General features: G+C 44.6%; 1 protein-coding gene across 13 annotated transcripts in view; it reads right to left on the minus strand.

Annotated features, from left to right (window-relative positions):
• The window catches only part of MYT1L (myelin transcription factor 1 like), a 403,682-nt gene that overhangs the window by 177,859 nt on the left and 203,506 nt on the right, over positions 1 to 22,317 (minus strand). For all 13 annotated transcript variants that reach the window (XM_084791226.1, XM_084791228.1, XM_084791224.1 and 10 more), the window contains exon 4: positions 19,969 to 20,105. The gene's annotated coding sequence lies outside the window, so the exon portion shown is untranslated. The remainder of the gene's footprint in view (positions 1 to 19,968; positions 20,106 to 22,317) is intronic.

Here is a 22,317-nt window from a genome sequence, read left to right on the forward strand (position 1 = left end):
AGGATGGGTCTAATAGGTCTATGTAAGTTTTATTTGTTCCCTCAACTGGTTATGTCTTCTCAAAACCTGGACATAGTAGAACAGGATGAACTGAGGTCTGTGTCTCTGCCACAGATGCACCTACATATAGTCCCACAAGAGTCCCTAGTGCTGCTATGGTGGTCAGCCACCATAGTTTTAGCCTGGCATGCGTGTTCCATTCATGGCATGACTCTCAGGCTTGGTGGCTTTCTGCCCTCAATGGAAGGGCTCCCTTATATTTGCCTAGCATGAAATTCCCATAGAACACCCAACAGTATTTGTTGAATGGAAGCTGGCTTCCAAATTAGTAAGCATAAAGTTATAAACTGACTTCCACATGGAATGGACACATGTTGGAAGACAGCCAGTGAGATCTTTGTCATCCCCAGGAATGATGTGGGAAGTTTAGAGAATAGCAATCATCAGGGAAGACACGCCTCAGTCATACTGAGCTCACAGTACTGCACAAGCTCCCTGGTGGACTGCCCTGTGACAGAGTGGCAACCCTCACACTTACCAAAAGCCTACAGCAATAGTGCAGGTTCATTAGCATGCCTATTTGCATAAATTTACATAGAACATTCTTTAACACCTGGCTCTCAAACTCGCATACCAGATAAAAAATTTAAAAAGGTTGCCTGACCCATTGCAATTATATTCAAATTCAATATTCAGAACATGACACACGAAGCAAAACAAAAATCTAAAACAGTCAGTTATGTGCCTCATAAGATACCAGAAACAAGAGACAGACAACCAGACAGCCAGAGCTGGGGTTTGCAAGATGGGTGCTGTAAAGTGACACCACCAACACCTGTCCTTGGTCATTGACAAACGTTTATGGAGTGCTACTGTGTGTGGTGCTCCACACTAGGGACTGAAGGTTTAAGTTTTGTTTAACTACAGTAGTAAATTTGTGGCTTGGGCTTCACTATTTCCACTGCACAACGCTTTGTAAGTGTGTACGTGTATTGCTGAGGTTCTGCTGTGCCCACATGCATGGCCAGACAAGCTCTGCTGGGGCTCTCTAGCACATGACCTGCATGTGCAGAGAAGTATGGGCTGTTTCAGCAGAGATTGTTTATGATTGTCCCACTGCCACCTCTTTACAGATGTGAAGACTGTGCCTATGACTGGGCAGAAACTGAAGGTAAGGAATATGACAATGCAGGGAAGTGGGAGCCTTGCCCAAGCTAATGAGGACACCGAAAAGAGGAACTGTGTGGGAGGGTGGTACAAAGGGATCCACAGAAAGAGAGTGGAGTCTGGACTAAACACCAGCCATAGCGGCAAACTATACATTTCTCCCCATTGGAAGCTCTTTGGTAAGAGCACAGCAGCCAGGCCTTACCAGTTTCCCTCAGAAAGGAGCGCTCAGCCCCATTCTGGGCTATTCTGAAGATCATGGCTGGGCTTCTTCATGGCTCCCTGGGCACATGGGGTCTGCACCTTGATGACCTCTCCTCCTACAGAGGCTGTCTCCACCTGAGTGACCTGAAGTTGGAGCTAGGTTTACATGTGTGTATGTGCAGATGGATAAGCCTGTATGCACAGAAACCAAAAGGGGAGATCTGGTGTCTTGCTCTGTCTTTCTCCACTTTATCCCATTGAGACAGCCTCTCTCACCGAACTAGAGTTGACCATTTTGGCTGGCCTGGATGGCCAATGAGTTCTCTAGGTCTGCCTGGCTCTGTCTTTCAGAGCCTGAAGTTTCACACTGTGCAACTGACCCAAACTCAGGCCTCAGTGCTTGTTCAGCAGGCCTTACTCCCCGAGCCTTCTCCCCAGACCCAGGAGTGACTTGCCTTCTGTCTGAGTACACTGGAGCAGCAACAGGCCGGTGCAGAGCACCGTGTGTTTTTTAGGAGTGTCTGCCACGAAAACTGTTATTCATTCATTAGACCCTATGACTACACTCACTCTTGCCAGCTATTGTGTTATGTGCTAAATCTTACAAAAATATTAATGAGAAATTAGCCGTCTTCACTACCATGTAAACAGAAGTAAGCTGAAGGCATTTTAGCTTTATTTGTGAATGGAATGTGGAGCCTTAGAAACAATGGAAGAGTGACTAACGTGCTTTTCTTCGGTGGAGCCTTGACACTAAGTTTGGTTTGGGAAAACCCTTGTAAGGATAATGTAGACAATAGGACTGTGCAACCCACAGCAGACAGATATGATTCATAGCTGCTTCCTATCATAGACTGTGTGAGGATGCCTCTGCTGTGACTTCTAGCCAAGATGACTAAACCAGGTCTCCTGGGTATATAGTCTCTTTGCTTTTCACTTTTCAAAGTTAAATCAGATCCATGAAGTCTGTACTAAATTATGTGAAATACATGTTTTTCTAGCATTCTACATTTTAAAGACATAGATATCACCAGGTCTGTGGGGATTTCTCTCTCTCTCTCTCTCTCTCTCTCTCTCTCTCTCTCTCTCTCTCTCTTTCTCTCTCTCTCTCTCTCTCTCTCTCTCTCTCTCTCTTTCTCTCTCTCTCTCTGTGTGTGTGTGTGCGTGCGCGCGCGTGTGTACGCACGCATGTACTGCCATGCTTAGCTTTTTCCATGGATGATGGATATCGACGTCAGGCCCTTGTGCTTCCATGTCAAGCAACTTTCCTCCCCAGTTTACATCGCAGTAATTGACATATATGAAATAGTGGTGTAGGAGACACCCAGACCAAATGCCAGGTCTACGTAACCACCGTTTTCAAATTGCAGTTACAAGATGAGGCCGAGAAAAGTCATGTGACTTACTAATACAGGGAAGCAGTTGGAGGCAATTCTGATGAGCTCCACTCCTTCCACTCCCCTGCCCAGCTGTCTGTGAGACAGAGAGGCTTCAGGAGGAGACTGGCCATGTTCCACACTATATGTACCATGGTATTTGCCAGTGAGAAGAAAAGCCTCATTTTTTTCAGTATTTGAGACACCAGGAGTCAGCCTTTAAGTTCTAAGTCTCATCTTGTGCCTTTTATTCAAATAGAGTCACCAGTAAGCAGCATCCATTTCCTGAACTCTCCAGGGAAGATGGGTCCCAGTCTCTCCCTGGCTGTCCTGTCTCCATTAGTAATGGTGAAGGGACACTGTGATTGGTCCCAGCAGCCATGGGGGGATGGGATCGTGCCATGCTTGCTGGAGGTTATCTACTGGGGAATTCTCCTGGAAAGGGTGTCATCTCACTGCTAATGAACACCTACACTTGTACTTCCAGACTCTAACTAGGGAAAACAGAACAGGCAGAGTGTCAGGAGCACTGAATTCTGGTCTAGATTTTTTTGCTAAGTAGGCATCCTGAAAATATGTCCAGTTACTTTGATGAGCCCTGAAACTTTTTTCAGTGACTTGCTATCTCATATCCCAGAGATGTGCACTGTTGTAGATTTACTAGGAGAAAGTATGTCTATCCCATTAGCCAAGTTAGGATTTGGAGATAGATTGTAAACCCAAGATGAGTGTAGAATCCCTTCTTATTCAGCTCATCTTTCTTCCCACATTTGTGAATGGTGCCATCAGATCCAATGGCAAACAGAGAAGCTTGATTGTCCATTGACTTGCCTCTATGGCACCACCACCCTCCTTCCACTGTCTCCCAGTGGTCTGTCAGTCAGTGTGCAATGTCTGCTATCTCTCATTTGGCCTATTTCTATCTGTCCTGCTGCCACCCCTTGCCAGGATATCCTGCTGGTCTGACTAGTGCCTTGTCATCCCTGCCAGCAGCCTGTCTTCTCCAGTCGCCATGTTATGATGAACCATCAATCCCAAGAGCCTATTTGCTTAGCATTATTCTTGTAGCCTTCAGAACATGATGTCACTTCTATGAGAGTCCTTGAGCATGGTAACAGTGAAGCCCTACTTCATCTCCTGAGCTTATTCTCCTGCTGAGTCTCTTCACACTGCACACCCACTCCCATACACAGCCTGCAAGTGAACACTTCTCCATCTTTTTCTCTTGACTAAACCCCTCTTAGCTTCATGACTGGGTTCAGGAACATCCCTCCCAGAGGCTTCCTTGACATCCTGGACCTTGTCTCTGTTAGACGGTCCTCTAATCATCAGTGGACACACTGGACCACAGTTGTTTAGTAACCTGCACACACTATCACAGTGATATTGTACTCTGTGGCCTCCGAGTTCCTGTTTATTGACTTTGCTCTCTGTTTACTTCCTGGACTTGAGACAACCACAGTACTCAGAAGACAGCCAGTAAGTCCTGCTGATGCATAGAGGCTCACTGCATGTCTACCCTGATGCTAGTGATAATTAAAACTACTTTGTGCTTCATAGTACTTTCTCCCATAAATTGTAGCATTTAAGCCTCAGCCTCACAAAGAAAGTGGCATGATAACTCTATGTATGATTTTATTGTGTTCTACAGATGTATTACCACCTCAATAAATTAGCCAACTAGCCAGAACGTTGGCCTCCTTACTATTAGAACATGGAAAGTTTGTCATTTGATAGAATGTCCAAAATTGGATTAAACATGGAAAAATGTGACTCATTCATAACTAATATGATAGATGATAAAGAATGGATGTGATCTTGAATCTAGAGAAGGTCACAAGTTCTCTGCCCATTAAAACAGGAGAAAAAGTTAAGACTGGGCACTTGGGTGGAGACAAGATGTGTCAATACCGGGGCCTGGAGAGATGGCTCAGAGATTAAGAGAACTGCCTGCTCTTCCAAAGGTCCTGAGTTCAATTCCCAGCCACCACATGATGACTCACAACCATCTTCAATGAAATCTGGTGCTCTCCTCTGGCCTGCAGGTATTACATGCAGACAGAACACTGTATACACAATAATAAATAAATAAACAAATAAATAAATAAATAAATAAATTTAAAATAACTAAAAGGAAAAAAAGATGTGTCAATACCAGACTACTGAGGCAGCCGGCTCACTCTGCATGCATTTAGACCTTGTGCAGTAGAGAACGGCCAGTGAGGAACAAGGAGGGCTGCTCCAGGTAAAACGGCTGCTACGTGTGCAGGTGTATGTAGGATGGAGCCAGGTGATCATGGATCATGTCTAGCTACCCAGAGAGGTGGGTATCTAGATGATGCAGATATAAGAAATACTAGGACTGCGTATTTGCTTTGTATGAGGACAGTCGTGGCTATACTCCTGTGAAATGTGATCTGTACATGGAGAGAGCATGTTGGCTGTATGTTTGTGACTGTGTATGTGTGTGTGTGTGTGTGTGTGTGTGTGTGTGTGTGTGTGTGTGTCTGCGGTAGGGGGAGTGTTTGGCCATGTAGGGATAACCGTGGCTACATTCCTGTGGAGAAAGGAACCTAGCTGCAGTGCATTGGCTAGAGCTGATGATAGGCATGGGAGGACACTGCTCGCTTCAGTTTAATTTCTCTTGCCCTGGTATCTTGATTAGTCACCTGTATGTTTAGGAACAAAGGGCTTATCCGATGCAGTGGACACTGGTCTGTGCGTATATGAATCAGGGGGTCTATCCTTAGCATTCCACAGTAGGATGTGTGTGTGGGAACCGGGGTGGAGCCAGGTCTCTTCTCAATACCGGATACTGAGGATGTGCATTCTGGGTTCTTGGTAGGTACTAAAGTTTCACATGCATACAGTACTTGATGTGCACATATCAAGCACATACAACAGGCCTATAGCAGGCATTTCCCCAGAGTGTCCCCTGGCTGGACAGCAAGGGCCTGAACAGAGATGGAGAAGAGTCTCGGCCTTCACCATGGGTGATCCAAAAATGGTCCCTCTCCCTTGGAATTGGTGTAGATGGGAACATGCACACACTCAGGCACCTTTCTCACTCACAGCTGACCTGGCATAGGGATATGTACTTACAGACATGCACCTGTGTGTCATTCAGACAGGAAAACTAATTACAAGTGTTTTTTTTTAAATCTGCATTTCTTTCAGGTTGGGAATCCAACATTTTCTGGAGAATTGAAATATGGCTTCATTTAAAAATACAATCATTTGGCCTCCTGTTAGATCAAATTATAAACATGATATTTTTGAAAAAGTATTATGATACTTCATAGTCAGTGAAATCCCGAGCTGTGAATCTTTGTTGCAGGCTGGTTACTTGGGGTCAATTACCTGAACATCTAAAGTGGAAGTATTTGTACTCAGGGACAGAGTCCTTTGTCTCACCAGTCATTATGTCAACGTGAAGCTAAAAGCTATCAGTGAGTAACTGATTCCTATTACATTTATAAACTTTCTCCCAGTGACACCATCGCCATAGTAACCAATGTGCCTAGAAACAGAAAAGTAAGAACAGCAAAAGGAGACAGAAAGTCTTGGTAAAGAACAGTGGAGTGTTTTAGGCTGGCTGTTCATGAAAGTTCTGTTGGTTTGTAAACTACATGCACACAACTGAACATATCTGAGATTTGACCCTCCCACAGTCTCACATAGTAGGTGAATAGAAATCATCTCTTGGTGAATGGTTGGATTTTCTTTTTCTGATTACATTGTATTTTGCATTTATTTGGGGGGCTTTGGCGAAAAGTAGGAACCTAACTGTGTGGCCTGCATGTGCAATAGTGGAGACTGAAATTGCTGGTCTCAGGGTCTCCTGCAGCCAGCCTAAAACGCCTTGTCTCTCCCTTAATATCCTCCCTCCGAGTTCAGTTGCCAGAGGGGAGGAATAACAGGTCTGCTGACCTCGGTCAGAGTGTGCCTTAAGACCTTGCAGGGCACCTTGGACCTAGATATGAACTGAGTATTCTACTTAAAAAGAGATTCCTTGTTATTTATCAAATGAGCGAACATCAGAAAGACTCTGCCATTGCCCACCTAAGCCTGGGCAGTGAGTGTTTCGATAGCTCATTGCCCAGAAGCACCCATTTGTCCAGCTGTTGACAGTGGTGTATCATGGCTCTGTTCCCTCTCCAGGTGCCCTGGCTTCCTTGGAAGTTTTCCTCTTCTTTGTAGGCTAAGCAGACTTTCTGTGCTTTATAGAGTCATCTTATATTAACTAGCTCAAAGTGCAGTGCATTTCCTGCCTCAGCCTTGTGAGTTCTGGGATTATGCTCATGTAATACCACATCTGGCTTAGCAGATGGTTTGAAGTCAGACATCTGCAGCTGAGCGGTGTGTAGCCAAATCCTGCTTATTCACCCAGCACACACAGGTCTTTGAACTCATGGCACAATGGCTGTGAAAGGCTCTTTGTTCAGATATCCTGCACTGAAGCCATCGTGAAGAAATTGTGTAGTTCATCTTCTTTCAATGGCTCTAGCTTATGGAGCCAATGTCACTGGTAGAGTTTTGAGGCCATGGGTAGCTTTGCATCCTGATGCCATACTCAGGAAGAGCACTGAAAATGGGACACATCTGAAAAATAACCTGTCTAATTTAGGTCACATTTTGAGTATTATTTCGGTACTTCAACTGGCAATGCCACAAATTTTAAATTTAGTCACATGCATGTCTTCCAGAAACCCTGTTCTCATACATTATCCTTGATGAACGATAAATTACAACAGAAATCCCATGAAATCACTCATTATTTTCTTATGGAGACTTGGCACAAATGGAGGAAGGGCTCTGGCACTCAACTCAGGGCCTGACCCAGCCTCAGCATTCCAACTCTTTCTCCAAACATTGTTCCAGGCTGATGGCCTGTGCCTCTATCCTCAGCTCCCAGCTGGCACCCTTACATTGTTAGCTGCTGCCATGCTAGGCTCTGTATCTCAGGCCAGCTGTTCCTACCTTCTTATGCCTTCATCCCAACTTGCAGTTCTCACTCTTTCTTGAACTCTCATCTCTGGATCATTCTCAGGAGTCCTCTCCTTGTACCCAACATTCTTGGCCTCTTGATGCTGTCTTTCTCCAGAACCTTCTGGCAGGCCTGACACCTGGGTACAAGCTGGAAGGGAATGCTTATACTAGATTCCAGCCCATTCTCTCTGCAGCTTTGAATCTCCGCTCACCTGAACCTCACAGATATTCTGTGTGTGAAATCCCTTGGGGATTTCAGCTCAAGTTCACAATGACTATTGCCATGACACCTTCTGCAACAATCCACAGGATGTCTGTCCCACTCCAATGGCCCATCCAAAGATTGGATCCCTTGGCTCCTTTGCCACCCATTCCTGGCCACTGCAATGCCACAGTTGTCACCATAGACTCAGGTTCCACCAAGGCTCTACTTCCTTAGTTTCTTTGTTTTCTTTCTCCCACACCTTGACCTCAACAAGCTTTTGAGCAGCCATGCAAGGTCCAATGTTTCATGCAATGAATCTATTTTCTTGCTTGTGCTCAGTTCCTCATCTTGGTCATGCTAGTTTTAGAGTCATTGTAATAGCCTGTGAACTGCCTGGCTTGTCTGTTAGCAGTTTTCTCCAAAGAAGTACAACCCTCAGTCTTATTTCCTACTGTGCCTTCATTAGTGTGAAACTAGAAGATACCAAAAGACCACACCCAACTCACATGAGTCTCTGGTGCCTCCTGGCAGCCAGGTGTCTGCCGGACCCCTTTGCTGGCCTCCTGCCTGGCTTTTCTCCCAGATACACTCAGCCTTGCCTCTTTTCTCATTGTCTGCAGAGACTATTCCTCCTGTTGCATCAGGAAAAGAGAACGTGACAGCAAACTAGCATCAGCAGTTTGTATTGGCCCTCTGCTGCTGAAGAGCACTTCTGTCTGTTCCCTCCTCAGTTTCTCATCGCTCTGGCCCCTAGCGAGTCACACAAGGCAACAGTTAATTAAGGTCAGGCCTTTCAGAGCCTAAATTCCACCCTGAGCTTAGCTCTGCTACCAACCTATGTCTTTGAGAAGGTGTCCAACTTCCCCTGGATGTGCAGTCATCATGACTGCCATCACTCCAGGTACATAAAAAGGGTCATGTGAGATAACACACAAGTGCCAAGCTCACAGTGCAGCAGCTTATATTCTATCTCCTGGTCATGCTGTGGGGGCTGTTCAGGCCTTGCCCTCTTCTTTCCTCAAACAGCAGGGCTTCCTTTCAGTGGTGCTTGACCCAGCTCCCGTGATGTGCTCAGGCCATGGGTTATCCTCTATCCCAACCTGAAAGAAGGCTCACAAAAGGTGCCTTTTGCTCTGTGCACTGTGCCCCCCCACATGCCCCATCTACAGCATCTGTAGAAGGGCCTGAAGCAAGTACGTCAGTGCCCTGGGCTGTTTGTGGGATGGGGAGACGAAGGTGTGGCTGTAAATATGTGTGCAAATGTCTTGCCATTTGAATACCTAGGGACAGTGACTTGCATGAGGCCACAGTTTGGACCAAGAGGAATAAACCTCAAGACCAAAATCAATTTGGAGAGAAGAGGGTTTATTGGAATTATAGGGTTAAATCCCCTCATGGAGCTAAGGCAGAAACTCCAGGCAGGAATCTTCAGGCAGGAACTAAAGTAGACACCAGAGAGGAGTGCTGCCTGTGGACCTGCTTCTAGCCTCTCGTTTAGCTGCCTTTCTTATATATCCCAGGCCTACTTACTGAGGTCATCACCCACAGTGTGCCTGACCCTCCCACATCAATCAACAATCAAGAAAATATCACACAGATACATGGCAACAGGCCCATCTGTCAGAGGCAGTTCTTCAGTTGATGGTTCCTCTTGCCAGGTGACTCTAGATTTAGGTCAAGGTGACAGCTGAAGATACAACAGGGAGGATGACAGGCATCACCATTTTGTAGAGCAAGCACTGATTCGTTTTTTTTAAAATCTGCTTTTATTCTTTTATATTTTTTTTCCTAGACAGAGTTTCTCTGTGTAGTCCTGGCTGTCCTGGACTCACTTTGTAGACCAGGCTGGCCTTGAACTCACAGAGATCCACCTACCTCTGCCTCCCTGAGTTTGGGGATTACAGGCGTGCGCCACCACATTATACTTTATATGTATATCCTTTTCGGGAAATAGTGAATACTGGATAACAGGAGCCAGGAACATGTCAAGCCTCTTCCTCTTGAACCCAGAGAGGATAGAGACTGTGTGATGGATGTGTCTAGCCACTTCCTCCTGAGTTCACCCTGGCATCACAGGCTGGCTCTCCCTTCAGAAAGGGCTGGTATAAAAATACTTCAGCTCTCACTAAGGGTTCTGTCTTCCTGGCCCTCTACCCCCTCCCTCTATTTTGGGACCAGGCCCCATTATCACTGAGCAGAGTGACATTCACAGCAGGTACAAGCAACACATGGGGATTCGTTGGATCAGTTGCACTAATTGGATATCTGTGCTTGCCAGGCGGATGGCACAAGTAGGAGGTGTGTGAACACGTGAGCAGAGTGCTGCTTACAGTCCGTCTCCATGTAGTAAAGAGAGTTGGCAGTTCAAGTGCAAGGTACCTGATAACACACAGAAGCCAGCTCCAGACTAGAGGAATGAAGCCTGTGGTAAGAAAACCTGTGAGGAACGAAAGTGGCTTGCCTCCCACATTCCTGCCCCGTAAAATTTATGTAAGAAGCTGCCATTAGCACTAATGAGAGTTATGCATGTGGCTCTCCCATGAAACGATGGGAGATGAGCCTCATCCGTCACTCTGTGGAGAGCGTGGGCTCTGAAGCAGGCTTCCAGCAGGCTGGGCTGCCCCGTATGGGTGTAGCCTGCCCTCCAAGTTAGTGAAGCAGCAGCAGGCCTTGGCCCGGTAGCCTGCTGGGATTGGGCCCAGGACAGGTACCCACAGAGTGGTACAAGGAAAACAGGGTGTGTAAGAGCTGAATAATCTACAGGTCATCCTCAGAACCACCCACTAGCTCACAAAACCCCATGCTGGAAAGAGAATGAATAGACGCTATTCTGTGGACTGATTCCTTCTCTGTTTCTTCACGAGGCCCTGGGAGGCACATGCAGCATTTTTAAAAAAAAAAAAATGGGAATGAGCCTCACAGGGCTGCATCATGCATGCATTGCCTCTTCCCAAGCCAGTGCTGTGATTCTCACCAAGTGCCTTTGCTCATTCCGAGGGAGCATCCTCTTTCCATGAGCCCTCACATGTGTTTGCAATGAGGGGCTCTCTGTGAGAGCCCTGTTCTCTTAGAGGGCCAACTGTCTCTGCTTTGTGCTGACAACATCACTCTCCCATTGCATTCTACCTCTGCGTTCTCTCCTGGTGTGCCCCTGCCCACATGGTTAGGGAGCACATCATTGCCAGGGTGGGAGTCTTCACTCCACAGTAATACAATCAGTTTGTGTCTTTGGGGTGCTTTTATTATGCTGGTCTGTAGTTTCTCTGTGAGCATGTGATGAATATTAACATGATTATTACTTCTAAGGAGGAACACAGGTGTACGTAGTGCAGTGGCCTGTAAACATCTGAAGGTAAGCTATGTGAAGAAATCTCTCCCCTCTGAAGGAGCCCCTCCAGTTCCCTTCCCCTGAGGCCCTGATTTCCCTTGCAAACCACTCACAGATAAGCGTGTTTTTAAAATACACACACAGTGACACTATATATAAAGCTCTGTATCCTGTTGTGTTTTGTGTAACATCGCATCTTAAGATGATTGGTTAGGTTCATATAATCATACTCATTAAAATCTCATAGTGTCCCATGAGATAAATGCAGCACAATTTCTTAGCCAGTCTCCCATGGATGAATGTGTTATTTCCTCAAATTCTGCTCTTACCAGTAAACGTCAATAAACGTCACAAACTTAGCCACTCTCCTACTAGGCTTACTATGTGACAAGTGCCACTTAAACGCATTCAGCCCTTACTGAAGCCTTCTGGGGTATAAATGCAGTGATTATGACTGTCATACAGAAGAGGAAGTTGTTGAGTATACGCAGTGAACATAGAAAGCATTAAGACTGGCCTGTGTCCCCAGCGTGCAGGCTCTGCACATGCGACAGCTGAGGTGGAGTGGCTGTGCAAGGCATGCTTCCCCTGAGTTTTGTGGTATGTCAAGTGGCTATGCCACACTTTTACAGCACTGTCACCTATTTGATGGTTGTCAGTGGACAGGTCATCAAAACTGGGCATCAAATCCCACTGTAGTAGTATGAGCATCTTTTCTGACATGAAACCCAGAAGGTCTGCTAATCACCTGCTCCTTTCCAGTTACTTCTCCTGTCAAATTTAATGTTTTATTTGTTCTGTTTTGTTTGAGATGATTGTGTCTTATGTAGCTCAGGCTAGCCTCTAACTTGCTGTGTAGTTAAGGATGACCTTAACCCCCTAATCTGTATGCCTCCACCTACTGTGTGCTATGATTACTGCCACCACCCTCCATTCAGTATCTCACATCGCCTGTGTCTGTGACAGGCCGGCCTTGGTGTTTCTTACTTGGTTTTTCACAGGTACAGAGTTAGAACCACATCTAACCCAGGACTTAGGCCTCTTTTTACTTTAGCTTGAAAGTGTTTCTTGTAAGGGAAGATTCAGTCTTCTCTCTTCTATATTATTGATGCTCCAAAAATAATAGCCCTTTGGACTTAACTGGTTGTTAATGAATAACAAATAGGGTTTCATTTCTACCTAAGTGTTTTACATGGGTTTCTGAATCTATAAAGGCTTTGTATGGAATATGGCTAACGTGGTTTTTATCATGCTCATTTTAGTATGTCCAAAAGAAAACTAAACTGTGCACCTAGCCTCATCCCAACAAGGATGATTCTAGGAGCTCCTGGACAATCTGGCTGTATGATAGAGTTCATAGGTGCAAAGAGAAAGACTATATTTCCCTAAACATTAGTACTCTTTGGCAGATGTGTTGTACAATGCTTCTTATACTGAACCAAGTTACATATTTCTATTTTTAAAACTTTTTATTAATTCTTTGTTAATTTCACATCATGTACCCCAATCCCACTCATCTCTTCATCCCTTCATATCCACCCTCTGCCCTTGCAACCTCCCCACAAAATAAAAGAAAATAAGATTTTAAAATCTTGTTGTGGAAGGTGTACTATGTGTTACAGTATCTTGCACAGTGTACCATTTTGTCCACACATCTTTACTTGCAAATGTTCGTTGTAGTGTGTCATTGATCTGTGTCCAGACCTCTGGCTTCTACAACACTATCTATGCTGGATTCTCATTGGGACTCCTCTTGAATATCTTGTTGTTGCCCTGTATCATGGAGATCCTGTAGCTTTGGATCTATAGGACTGGCCCTTTAATGCATTCCAGCAGATCATAGTTGGGGTAGGTGTTGGGGGTGCCAACTAAAAGCCATAAATCTGGCCTTGGAAGGTAGCTGAGTTGGTCAGCCCACATACTCTCTTGCACTCACATCTCCAGAGCAAGCTCTCCAGCACTGCTCTGGCTACCTTACCCAGTGCCACAGCTGACAAGGGGCAGGGCCAGCTCTCCTGCTCTCATGACTTCAGAGCCATTTCTCCCACTCCCATACCCTTAGTATCAGCTGTCCCACCTGCCACAGGCAGTGAGGACTGATGGGGAGAAGACATCTGTCCTTCACCAAAGTTACCCCAAGGCTGACTAGAGGTAGGGCCAACTCTCCCACCCTTTTATCCTTGGGGCTAGCTCCCTAACTTCCCCAGCTGCCAGGGTCAGCTCTAGCGTGCTAGCTCTCCCAAAGTGTGGTGGCCAGTAAAGGGTGAAGCCAGTTCAGCACAGTGTATCAGATAGCAGTTCAGACCAGGGACAATTGCATGGCCTTTGGTGGTAAATACAGGTCTAGGACATCAGCAAAGACCCAAGCTGCCATAGGACCATGGGCATCGATATGGGCTCCAGTAGCAGCATGGGCCTGGATATCTACATGGCCACAGATGGCAGCCCAGGCCATTCAAATCAATATGTCTCCTCAAGACAGCAGAGCCTTCAAGTATCCACATGGTCTCCTGTGGCAGCCCAGACCATGGACATCCACTTGGCATTTGGTGATAACTTGGGGCACAGACATTGGCATAGACCCTAGCTGCAGCAGGACCAGAGACCCAGACGTGGCCCTTGGCAGCATCCCGGGCCAGCACTTCACCATTGCCTTCTCATATCCCCTCTTCTGCACTGCTGTTGAGTTCCCAGTTTCAGCTTTCTCCATAGTGTAGAACCCTTGGCTTCACTTTCTCTTCTGTCTCTCCGCTGGGTACTCCATCTTTCCCATATCTCCATCACACATTCATCCATCATAGTGCTGTCTTTATTCCAACCTCCCTTGGCCAGTGTGGGCAATTGGGTATCTTTCCTTGGGCTGCCATGGGCCTGCCAGCCCATGGTCACATGTTTCTATTTTTGGACAGAACTTAAAGTCCAATTTGGTTGATTCCATATAAAGGGAACCATTGACAATAGATAGGAAGGCTTAACTAAAGACCCTGAAATGGAATACGGTACTTGCTATTTCAGCAGGATATGCAGAAGTACTAATAATAGTTGATCCCTACTGGAAAGATGGTACCCAATCTTTCTGTCAAACAAAAATTAAGATCCAAAGGGAGGGTGTAAAGTGCTGTTAGGGAGAGAATATGAAAACAGTAAACAAGTCATCATTTAGCTTAACTACTAGAGAACAATTTCCCAGCAGGACAGGTTTTTTTTTCCCCCACCACAGATTTCAGCAGCAATGCACCCGCTCTTCTTCGATCTTTGTATTTTTGTTTCTCTTTATACATTCATCTAATTTTGCTTATGCATATTGTTCTTTATTAGGGAATCTTTTTTCCAGGCTCACACAGGTTTCCTGAGGAGCTAGGTCATAGGCTGTGTACCACAGGACACTCGTGTGGCTGACTGCCACCCACTCAGCAAGCCCTCACTCTGTTTGGCACCTGCCTTCTGTCTTCCTTGTTACCTACATCCCCTGTAGTATGTTACTCTGAATTTCTCCTCCACCACCAAGGATGGATGGGCCCAAGAGACCTTGCCTACATCTCAGCTTTGCTTCTGCCCAGCAGCTTCATTGTTCTCAAGGGGAAGAAAAGAATATCCCAGAGAGCCATTTCTGTCACATGCCAGGGAGGACAGGGATGTTTACCTAGTGTTCTACTCTCCAGAAGCCTGGTGGCCTCTCATGTTAAAAATGCAAGTCCCAAGAAAGGCAAGTGCCTATAATTTTCTAATGTAAATTCCAGGGAAATCAAACCAAAACAAGTTTATGAATTTTTAACTCTTTGTAAAATTTATAACATCACATTGTAATAAAGTCACAAGGATTCCTATAAAGCATTACAAGTGGATCACAATTAACAGTTGAAAAGGACTTAGAGATAATCCTGACAACATGATTCAAAATTACTAGGTTGTTTTCTGGGCAAAAAAAAAATCTATGAGAGTGGTGAAGCAGACATATCCATAATCTTTGTACTCTTGGAGGCCGAGGCTAGAGAATTGTCATGAGGGCAAGGCCAGCTTGGGCTACATAGCTAGTACCAGGGCACACTAATAAACTATAGTGTGAGACCCTGTTTTCAAAGAAATGATAATAACCCGCAAACAAAAATTGTTAAGAGCCTTGAACCATAGAGTGAGGCATCTTGATTTAGTGGCATCCCAGCAGCTTTGCAAGCCTTTGTGCGTATACACAATCCGTTCCACATGCACATATACACATGCAAACCACCCAGGACACCTGGCTCGGCATAGCTGGGTAGAGTGGTTCAGTAGTCAGAGACATGGGCTCAAAGGTAAAATGCTCACCTGTGTCTAATCCCACCTGGGTCCTTTCCTCGCCTGTAATCTTCAAGTTTCCATGACTGTGCACCACTGTGTACACTACGCTACTGTGCTCTAATATAAGCCATGATGATAAATGTGGGCGAGAAGCCCTAATTGCACATGTTACTGAGGATGAAGTAAGTTGAGCAGTACATTCAATATCGGTTGACACAAGTGGGCATGAATACATGTTTAGCTACTGCTATTGCTTTTTGCAGCCTTCTCGATGGAACTCATCTCCTCTGATCTTGGTACAGCCCCTTACTACTCAACTAAGGCCTTAAAGGGGTGTCTCTGAGTTAAAGTTTACTGGAAGCACCAAGACTAAAGCCAAGGAATACTGCTTAACTTCGTAAGTACTTCTTCTCAAAGGAGGGAAGCACCAATTTCTAAGTCTGGAGCTAAGTCAGAATCCTTCTGGATATGTGATCCCTGTTAAAATTGTCACCATTCAGAATGTAGTCCACATATGCCTCTGGAAACATGGGAACAGGAAGCCCAATGAGTTTTCTACTTGGACTCTGCAATGACTTGGATGTCTTCTACACCAGTTGCAGGGCACCACAGACATTTACATCCCAGGAATCACAGTGGTAATTGGGACAGAAAAAATGTTCTTGGTCTACATGTCATTCCATGGCACTTTTATGTCTCCTGTAAGAATAAGCCCAAGGTCCTTATGTGGAGATGCTTAAAGAAGTTTAGTTTCTGTTGTCAGACAAGGCTGGGCACTGGAGGGCTACACAGTGAAAAGTGAGAGACCTTGAAAGCAGTAGGATTGGGTTGTAGATAATATTGCTGCTTAACAAGAAGCATTTATCCCTTTGTTGGCTGAGGTAAGGCTGAAAGAAATGCACCAGGGAAATCTACAATGGTGTGGACCCTAAAGGTAGATGAACTGACCAGCAGATGAGAGTATGGAGTTACCTGTCATTTCTAGGATTGGTAGGATGCATACATTTTTGGAGAGACCGATCTGTTCTATGGTGCATCTAAGAAGGATGGACTGAAGCTATGTAACTTCCAAGCCATTGCTGTCCTAATTTGCCATGTACACAGACCTCTTGCTGACTTAATATGATGCAAATGAGCTCCCCATCTAACCAGGAAACGGATTGGGTCCCAAACTCTCTCGCATGCCTTTTCTGGGTTGCTCAGGAGCCCTTTGAAGAAATAGCCTCCTCTTATTTATTTTTATATTTCAAGAGACAAGAAAGCTTCTGGCACTGCTGAGAAAATGAAAAACAGGTGCAGAGACCACGAGCACAGGTTTGTACCTCAGCACCTTTACAGAAGCTCCTAGAACCCAGCACAGCCTTCAGTTAACTTTGGTTTGTTGTTATTTAGATCTCATATAGTCTAGTTTGTCCCGGAAGTCACTATATAGCTGAAGTTGGCTGAACATGGTCTTTCTACCTCCACCTCCCCAGCCCTGAGCCTGCAGGTGTGCACCGGCCTGCCCAGTTTAAGGTTAAGTTTTGGATGTTTTTCTTAATGGACTTTGGAAATGGACTTCGATTAATGTCTGAAATCTAAAGATTACTTGGCATTGGTAATAGACGTTGAAACTGAATCTGCAACAACTTCCTTTCTTCTTCTGTTCAGGCTGGTACATGCATACCCAGGCTACTTCCAGCGACTACCCTAGGCTCTTTGCTAAGTTAATGGAGCCTCCTGCACTTTGAGAATTAGTAGGTGCCTCCCCTCTGTGAAGTTGGTGGTTGTGCTATGGGGGTAAATATGTGCAGGCTTATATAACTTCAGCCTATGGAAGCTGACAGGGGCACACAATTACTCCCTCGCTCAAGCCTCTGGTCATGGTTAGTGTTGACTGTGGTAATGGAAGATGCCCTATGACCTGGAAACACCTATGTTTGAGAGTCTCTCGTCCACTATGATGAACACTATTCATGCAGTGGTAAAACTCCTGGCGAATGTTCAGCCATCATCAGCACCCACCCAATTACCACCAGCAAACAGAGTTTTTCAAGAGTGAAACAACGTCTTCAGGCCAGAATTTGAAACGCTTATTGTTTACCAAGCCAGACTCAGAAAAAGTGTGTAAGAAAATATAAATGTTATTTTTTGGATTGAGAAAAATAATTAAAAGTCCTGATACATATACAAATTGCATACCAAAACTCATTACTAGAAAGAGTGAAAACAGTGTTTGTATCCAATTAAGAATCATAGCCATGCAATTCACATATTCAATGTGATCCTTATCAAGACCTCAAGAGAATTTATAAAAAAAAAAAATTCCAAAATGCACATGGAATCCCAAAAGACTCTGAGTAGCCAATGAACTTACTGCCATGCTACTATAATTGAAACAGTGTAGTCTTGATTTGGGGGGAGTGAGGGAGATAAAGACTCATGAAAAACATTGGGGTTTGGTCCCCAATCTTGCATACAAAGCCAAATGATATTTGACAAAATACCAAAAGACTAAAACGACAGTCTTATCAATGAATGAATCCAGGAAAATTGGAAATTCATGTGCAGAAAAATAAAGCTGTATACTCACCTTAAATCTATAATAAAACCAACTTCTGATGGATCATGAGATAAACATAAATGCTAAAATTGTAAAAACCCTTAGGATAATGTGGAATAGACAGTTCATAGCACCAAACCTGGCAATTCTTGAATATGAAGCCAGAAGTACAGGGAATAAAGAAAAAATAAGTTGTACTGTGTCATTTTTTTAATCACAGAATTTTGATGTTTCAAAGGACAGTATCATCAGAGTGAACTCCACTCATGAAATGAGAGAAAACTCTTGCAAATTCATTTTCTGATAAAAAAAACTTAGTATTTACAATATATAAAGAGATTTTACAACTCAACAGCAAAAATGCCTCAATTAAAGTTTATATATCTGCAAAGAGAATATAGTGTTCTCCTCCTCCTCCTCCTTCCCCTCCTCCTCCTCCTCCTTTTCCTCCCTTTCTTCCTTCTCCTCCTTCTTGGCTTTTGAAATATGCCCTTACTCTATAGCCTAGGCCTGCCTGGAAGTCATAGTGTAACTAAGGCTGTCATCAAACTCATGGTGGTCCTCCTGCCTCAGTTTCCCTAACTGCTAGATTACAAGTATGAACCACTGTACTTGGTTAAAAATAATGCAATTTCCTAAAAAAGTACATGAAAGTGCATTCAGCACCATTAATCCTTATAGAAATTTTAATCAAAACTACAATGATCCACCATTTTGCACTCATTAGGATGGCTGTGGTTTTAGGGAAGTTGAAAACCATGCAGTGTTCATGGGCGCCCAAAATAGCATACCCTCTACAAAAATCACGGCATTGCCTCCCAGATTTAAAAATACTATATGATTTATGTGATACACACTTCCACTTACAGAAGCATACCCAGAAGTGTTGAAAGCAGTGACCTGGACCTGTATCTCTCCACCCTGAGTTACGGCAGCATCTGTCTTGATTGAGGAAGGCCAGAGAAGCTCAGTGTGTCCAGTGGTAAGAATATACTAAAATAGCATTCAGCCTTAAAAAGGAAGGCAATTCTGACACATGCCACATAATATACCAAGAAGAGTACATAAAGCAAAACAGGATAGTCACTGATGGACAGATGCATCATGGCCCTACCCTTACAAAGGAGCTGGGAGCCTCAGATCCTATGGTCAGGAGAGGTGTGGTGCTGCTTGGGAGGAAATGCATCGTGGGTACCAAAATGAGATTTGTAGATATGTGGAGCTTAGAAAATAGATGCTGGTGAAGGCCACACAAGTATGTGAGTGTTTTCAGGACCCCTGAGCTGCGTGTCTCCGCACAGCAAAGATGAACTTTTATGCTATGTTGTGTTACTCCACCATCATTCATTTTTCTGACAAAAGCAGCTCAGCCATAACCTGGAGTTCCGTTAAGGGGACAGTGTGGTACTCAGAAAGATGCATCACCAATGAAGACTGTGACATCCTTCCCATGCAGGGAGGCCCTAAATAAAAACACCCCTCCTTAACCATGAAAGCCCTGAACAGAACTAAGAATGGAAACAAATCCAACTTCTCAGGAGTTAGCACCAAGGAGCTGCTACCTCTCCGTGAAGAGCGGACATGCCAGTTAACAGCAACCATGAGACAACACTATGGTTGGATCAGAGAGTACTCCTGGGTCCTGCTTTAGCAACAGGAAGCATGCTCCAACTTTACACCGAGTTCTGTCGTTGCTAGTAAAGTGTACTTGGTTTAGCAAATTAAAACCCCTCCATTCACAAACATACTGTTATGCTCATGCAAATGAACAACTTTTTTTTTTCAAATGAACAACTTTTTTTTTTTCAAATGAACAACTTTTAAGGCAAATGTACAAACCCTTTTTCTTTCAGGCGCAGAAAGGCAGGCAGAGCATTACCTTTACGTGGCTCCTGGAATCTCCATATGTCTGGGGGACCAGCTGGAGCCTTTCTTTTGTTGACAATGTGAGAGACACAAACACTGGACCGGACTCGGTTAACTACATCTTCCCTTCTTCTACCAGATTTGGTCACTCTAGAGAAGAATAGAAAGACAGGATAGTCACAATAAAACAATAATCCTACATGAGGGATGTGATTACTAGCACAGACCACTGTTTGCATTGCATTTGTGATGAGCGGGGAGGTAATAAGAGGCTAAGCACACAGGCGTCCTGTGGGGCGATGATGACACTGACCCCATATCACAACAAATTTCTGATCAATCATTCCTTAAAGAAAAGTCCCTTTAGGAAATAAGTTAAATTAATGTTGCACTGTGAAGATAGTATAAAACTATCACATTTCAATAAAACTAGCTAAAAGAGTTATTTGCAATTGGCTTAGAAATCATTGAGAGAGTGTGAGGCTAATTAGAGCAGCATAGTCTATATTTTACTATTCTCACTTCAGAGGACAGTAAACCTATCTGTGGCCACATGCATTAAAATATTTTGCAAGAGCTTGTTATTTGCTGATTTAAAAGGAAGACAGAAAGCAAGTGTCCCAGGTCAGTTTCAGATGTGGTGATAAAGTGCTTGGGCCAAAGCAACTTAGGGGCCGAACGTACTTTCTCTTACAATCCCAGGTTGTGGTCCTTCCTTTCATGCAGGTCTCAACACATCCCAGCACACAGCTCGATAGCTGCTTCCTGTGCTTAGCTGGAGTTCAGGCCCAGTCCATGACGCAGGGCCACATTCAGGGTTAGCCTCCCATTAACAGTTAAGACATTACTCCTCAGACAACCCACAGGCCGGCCTGATCCAGATAATTCCTCACTAAGACCTTTTTCCCAAGGGACTTGAGGCCGTGGCTAGTGGGCAGTTAAAAGGAAGGTGCACAGTAACATCTTAAGGAATATTCTAAACCTTTTATTTGTTGACGCTTGAAATGTGCTTATTTGTAACACCTGCTTAGTACTTACAAAATGGCCCCAATTACTAACGTATGGAACCTGAGCTATTACAAAATGGCTTGTAGGCACCCAGTGCTTCGTGAAAGGAGATATCGACTCTTCATACAACAAGCACTGAGTAACAGATTTAAATATATTTTAGAAGTAAACCAACAGAGGGCAAACAAGAAATTGAGTACACATTAGAGGACTGAGTGATATGCTGTGATTAATATCATGGCTTTTAATATAAAATGTTATTAATGTCAGCAGGCCTCACTTCTGGTAGTCCAAGGACACCACCTTTACCACAATAAGCTTTTTGTTACAAATGGATAATTTTATAAATTGTGGCCTGTCACTACTTGGGAAGAGTCTGTTTTCCTATCCCTGCAGTCCCTGGGAGGTGGCAGGAAGCCTGGATGTGACACACAGGGGAGCAGGCTGCGGCCCTCTGCAGGAAGTATTCTGAGTGTCGTCAGGACCAAGAATTTTTATTAACATGAATGTATCTGGAAAACCGAATTCTTTGGGTAAAATGGGAAAGCAGGAGGGGCTTGGCAGTGATTTTCAGTTCTTTGTCCGGGCTGCCATAGAGCATCCCAGACAGCTGCCTGCCATCCTCAGGTGATCCACAGCTCAGCCCTTTCATGGTCTCTGAGCACACTGGCATGGAGGCACACCTTCCTGCACAGGAGAGTCATGGAAAGGAGGAAGTGTGTGGTGGCCAGGAAAGCCATCTCTGCAGTTCCTCCTTTTTCTAACCCAAATCTTTGTCTGCCCAGTTCTGAGATGTAGAATGAAAATCCACTGAGCAATACTAGGAGAATTCCTTCCTTGGGGAGACATAAACAACTCCCAGCCCATTCTCAGGAGGCTCCAGTGACAAACCAATGTACCGTTCCATCAAAGTTCTCCCTGGGAAAATGCCCTAGTGTTTTCTATTGCTGTGACAAACACAATGACCAAAAGCAACTTGGAAGGAGAGGGTTTATTTCATCTTACCCTTTACAGTCTGTAATCAGAGAGAGCCCCGGCAGAAACTTGGAGTCAAGGACTAATGCAGAGACCATGGAAGACTGAGACTTACTGGCTTGTTCACTTTGCTTTCCTATACAACCCAGGAGCACCTGCCCAGGGGTGGTAGCATCCATAGTAATCTGGGCCCTATTGCATCTTCCCAGATGACCCTAACTGTGGAAAGTTGACAAAAACTAACCTGAACAAGAGCCAATGAATGTTTTGGGTTTTACTCAGAGAGCATGCAGAACATAGGTGACCTCAAAGTGGAAAGTCTTCACCTAGCATTGGTAATGGCTTCCCCATTGCCACACAGATGACATCATCCCTTCAG

The sequence above is a fragment of the Acomys minous genome (genome assembly GCF_964271855.1).
Source record: "Acomys minous genome assembly, chromosome: 8".
NCBI lineage: Eukaryota > Metazoa > Chordata > Mammalia > Rodentia > Muridae > Acomys > Acomys minous.